This window comes from Diaphorina citri, unplaced genomic scaffold, assembly GCF_000475195.1.
Source record: "Diaphorina citri unplaced genomic scaffold, Diaci psyllid genome assembly version 1.1 scaffold3785, whole genome shotgun sequence".
In the NCBI taxonomy this organism is placed as follows: domain Eukaryota; kingdom Metazoa; phylum Arthropoda; class Insecta; order Hemiptera; family Psyllidae; genus Diaphorina; species Diaphorina citri.
The window spans coordinates 1-5,024 of record NW_007381185.1 but is presented as its reverse complement, the minus strand read 5'-3'; the positions used below and the strand labels follow the sequence as shown (position 1 = coordinate 5,024).

The following is a 5,024-nucleotide window of genomic DNA, read 5'->3' as shown; positions in this document are numbered from 1 at the left end:
TGGATCTCTGTGTTCTTTTTCATTCAGAATATTCAACAGCTCCTCTGCCTTTAAACTCACATGAGCCTTTTTGTTCTTGTGATCAAATTTAACAATGATGTACTCCACCTGGGACAAAAAATTGAAGATTTTATTAAAATAAAATGAAATTTACTTGTTAGCTTTTGGTCTGATCAAACCAACTTTTTAAAGAAATTGAGCATTTTATTACTATAGCTCCTGAACAATAAACTCCAAAAGAGCCAGCCATAGAAGATGGCAAGTTGTAAGCAATATGTCATGGGCTTGATTCTCAAACAGCTAAGGTTTGTTCTTGGATTGGCTGGCTTTCTCCCATCCTGTCCTTCTCTTTGATTTAGATCGGCCAACTCTTGAGTCTTTTCCCAGGACAGAGGGCTGCCTTCAGTAAGTAGCCCCATGATGATTTGTTAACACACTAATGATTAATCTTGTAATCTTGTAGTATCCAATCTTGTTTAGTTTATTAAACACTAAATAAGTATTTCAATTATTTTTTTATTAAATTAATCTTGGATATGATAAGTAAGTACCTACAACTATCAATTTTTTCAATCAATTAAATAATATCAACTAGGAAATGTAAGATACTTAACTAATTAATTAATGGCTCAGCAATGGCACTAAAGTGACAACTCTTTAGTAAGTTTAATTATCAGATTATCACAGCTTCTCTCATTTTTTAACCAAAATGATTTTGCTTGAAATAATGCCACCCTACTCATTTATAAGCTACCCAATCACCCTCATGAGGCTGAGTGCAGTCAAACACTCATGAAAAAAAAAAAAAAAAAAAAGAAAAAAAACCCCCTCAGGGGGAGGGGGGCGGTCCCCCAGGGGAAAAAAAAAAAAAAAAAAAAAAAAAAATGACCCTATTGGAAATGAACCTGAACCTTTGTATAAGCTAGACCTGTGAATATGACAGTTTGACTACTAGACTATACATATAGTGTTAGCTAAGTGCCTATTGATTGATTATTAAATAACTGACATGGGTAGTTAGGTAAGTACTAGGTAGATATTTACACCTTGCACCAAAAAAGAATAAGACCACAAAACTCACAACACACGCCGTGGTAAATGAACAAAACACCCAAGGTTGATATGACACTAGGTTTCTTTTCACATAGGACCACACTCACTTCAGAACCGAGTACGAGCTAAAATGTTTCTCCAGTGAGACTTGGTGGGACGAAAAAAGTTCCAAGAACAGTTCTATCACAGCTAGCACACAAACCGACACACCGACAGAGGAAAATCGGAAAAATGACACCGAGTTTTGAAAATTTCCTCCTTTATAAATTTTTTTCACGTCTACTAGCATGTGAGGGAAGGTGGAAACCCTCCCCTACTTTGGCTGATTTCTTATCAGTTTTCCCCTCTTTTCAGTAATCAGTTCGCGTATTTTGATTTGTGCGTTATTTTTCGGCACTATTCAGAACTGGTAGAGTATAATGGAAAATTTTCTTAGTAATTCAATAAAATATAATAATTTTAACTAATTCAAAGGCGATTATCACAGTAGAACGGTTGTAAAATTTCTATCACAGCTAGCACACAAACCGACACACCGACAGAGGAAAATCGGAAAAATGACACCGAGTTTTGAAAATTTCCTCCTTTATAATTTTTTTCACGTCTACTAGCATGTGAGGGAAGGTGGAAAACCTCCCCTACTTTGGCTGATTTCTTATCAGTTTTCCCCTCTTTTCAGTAATCAGTTCGCGTATTTCGATTTGTGCGTTATTTTTCGGCACTGTTCAGAACTGGGTAGAATATAATGGAAAATTTTCTTAGTAATTCAATAAAATATAATAATTTTAACATTTTAACTAATTCAAAGGCGATTATCACAGTAGAACGGTGGTAAAATTTTCTGAAGAGTTTTTGAATTTCAAAAATTCGCGCGTTTTCGTTCCAAGTTACAGACGTATGAGAAACCAGCAATCCTCTCATAATTTCCCCTCTCTCATAAAGGACTGTTCATACGATCAACTCTCTGTATCTTTTCGTGTACCTATCTAGCTTGGTATCTCTTCTACAAATCTACACGGTATGTTGGCACCAAGAGATCAAGAGAATGCTTGGTCCTCGTTAAAACCTGGTCCTCGAGCATTCTCAGACGTAACTAAGCGCTTGTCTTGTAAAGAGGAGGGTGCGAGTTCAATCCAAGACAAGGAATGAATTTTTTTTTTAAGAGGTTTGACAGAGGGAACTATGGTCTTATCGTCCCGAAATCGAAGAGAGAAGGAAGACAGGATAGGAGAAAGCCAGTCGTTCCGAGAACGAACATTATTCCATCAGGATAAAATCCGCCCTGGGCGGGAATCGAACCCGCGGCCTAGCGCTTACAAGGCAGACGCACTACCAACTAAGCTAACTAGGCTGGGACGAAGAATGAAATTCCGTCATTTACAAGTTTGAAACCAGGCCAGTTCAGAGGCTGTTCCCTGTTCTCACTACAAACTTTTTTTTTGGGCGGGAATCGAACCCGCGGCCTAGCGCTTACAAGGCAGACGCACTACCAACTAAGCTAACTAGGCTGGGACGAAGAATGAAATTCCATCATTTACAAATTTGAAACCAGGCCAGTTAGAAGCTGTTCCCTGTTCTCACTACAAACTTTTTTTTTTCTCGCACAAGTGGGAACGGACTATTAGCTGGGGAGGACTTCTCCAGCTACCTGGTAGCGCATCCTTGTATGTGCTAGGTCGCGGGTTCGATTACCGCCCGGGCGAACTTTCTCCTAAACAGATAAGGTTTGTTTTCGGAACGGCTGGCTTTCTCCTATCCTGTCCTTCTCTTTTTTTCGATTTCGGCACACGATAAGACCTCCGTTTTTACGGTTCCCTCTATAAAAAAAAACGCGAGACCCCCTCAGGCATTATTTTACTACCACTGTTTGGCATATGAGGCCCACCTCCAAAATAAAATCCTAAATAAAACCCTGCCTGCCTCGAAAGAAAAGTAGATAGGTACAAGATAATAATTCATAATTTATTCAGACATGGGTAGGTATATATATTTTTTTTTTTTTTTCAAAGTGCACATTTTCTTTTACTGTTAAAACAATTATTATAAATCTAATTATACGTAATTATTTTTCCTCTAGAAAATTTCCGCATTTCTATTACAAAAGCAGCTATTTATTGGGATAAAAAAAAAAAAAAAAAACTACATTGTAGATACAAAATACTAAGTTCGGTAAAAGCAGCTATTTATTGGGAAAAAAAAAAAAAAAAAAAACTACATTGTAGATACAAAATACTAAGTTCGGTAAAATTTAATATCACTATAATTCTTTTTTTATTACTATTTTAATAATTGAATTGTTTAGAATATACATTGTCAGTTCATGGGGTTTTAGTTTTTTTTTTTTTTAGTGCCTAGAGGCCTAGACTACAGAATAAATAGAATAGAATATTCCTCATTTATACTGCGAGGATGAGACTGAAAAGTCCTTTTACCCCCGCAGTCTAAATAAGGTACAGGAAGGAAAAAGGAGGGAATGTGCTATATCATCCTAAAAACTAGACCAAGGGACGTATCACGAAAAAATCAGCCCTTTTTTAAAATTACACAGAAAAAAACCAACATAAACGCTGTGTTGGTATTAGCTCCCATTTTTAAAGGACCGATTCTTTTTGCGACCCTTCGAACCAGGACCACAATCTGAGATAAATTTAAACCTATGAGATTAAGCGATCTCATAAGTGGATTTAAAATTTAGCAAATCAGAAATCAGTTTAAACTCAGCTTACCATACACAAAAAACCCACTTTGAGACTTAGGTGTAGGGGCAAACAGCGCTAAAAGGTGGGCTGTGGGGTCAAAAAGCTTATAGTTCAGATTGTGATCCAGGCCATTAAATTGTGCAAAAAACACGCCAAAAATCTACCTAGAAGCAATTAAAAAATGAGTAAACTTCATTATTGTTTCATTTTCCTTTCTAATAATACTCGTACGTATTTCTTAATAAATTAAAAAACAATAAATTTAAGAGATTAAGCCACTCGAGATTGACTTGGGTGGGGGTCTAGGCTGTTTATGTAGATCAGTGCTTCTCAAAGCAGTCGTAACCGCGACACACTTCTCAAAACTCTTATCATTTCGCGGCACATAGTTTGAGAAGCACTTATGTAGATTAAAATTAAAACGTATTCATATAAAGTAAAATGTATTTTATAAATTAAAATGTATGTTGTATAGGGTCTAGGCTGTTTATGTAGATCAGTGCTTCTCAAAGCAGTCGTAACCGCGACACACTTCTCAAAACTCTTATCATTTCGCGGCACACAGTTTGAGAAGCACTTATGTAGATTAAAATTAAACCGTATTCATATAAATTAAAATGTATTTTATAAATTAAAAATAAATTGTGTGTAAATAAAATCTAATATAATCCATATTTTTTTTTCCATAGAAAGAACACCGCCTATTTTTCCCAGTTTCGTGTGGGGCCCTATCGCCTTAGAGCTTAATCCTAGATTGAGCTGAGTACATTATTAGGTATAGTTCTGTTCGCTATCGTCTAATACAGTGGTTCTCCCATAAAAAAAAAAAAAAAAAAATCGCACAAATATGTTCAGTCAAATGGGAAGTATTGGAACAAGCCGTACGGACCGTACGCTAATGAACATTTCCGAATCATTCCGAATTATTTTAAAAAAAATTCCTAAAGGGTGGGGGGGGGGGTGCTCCGTAGAGTTTACAGCAATTGCTTGGTGCTCCGCGGCCAAAAAAAAGTTTGAGAACCACTGGTCTAATATTATCAATCCTTATTCTCTCATCTTGCTTTTGAGCCGGTACTTACGAGTAGGTACAGTATAAAAGCAAAAACAAGAAAAATTCGGTCGGGCACATAAAAGGTAATAGTTATCTCTAATCCATTTGCTTTTAAGATTGAATAATATCAAATAGTTTTTTTTGTATCACCAGAAGTCATAGAGTACGGTTGTGCGTTGCTCTATTGCTCCTTTCGCGTAGATAGGTATAAACAAAAAATA

At 36.2% G+C, this 5,024-nt stretch overlaps 1 long non-coding RNA gene across 4 annotated transcripts; it reads right to left on the bottom strand.

The window, feature by feature from the left end:
* Nucleotides 1–360: 360 nt before the first annotated feature.
* LOC113472067 lies at nucleotides 361–1,337 on the bottom strand. 4 transcript variants are annotated; one of them, XR_003394536.1, is made up of 2 exons: nucleotides 1,045–1,337; nucleotides 361–557 (listed from the first exon to the last, which is right to left on the bottom strand). It is a non-coding gene; the product is annotated as an uncharacterized LOC113472067 (long non-coding RNA). The 4 variants fall into 4 exon arrangements; XR_003394535.1 differs by having other exon boundaries at nucleotides 361–591; nucleotides 1,082–1,335; XR_003394534.1 differs by having other exon boundaries at nucleotides 1,082–1,334.
* Between the last annotated feature and the right edge of the window lie 3,687 nt (nucleotides 1,338–5,024).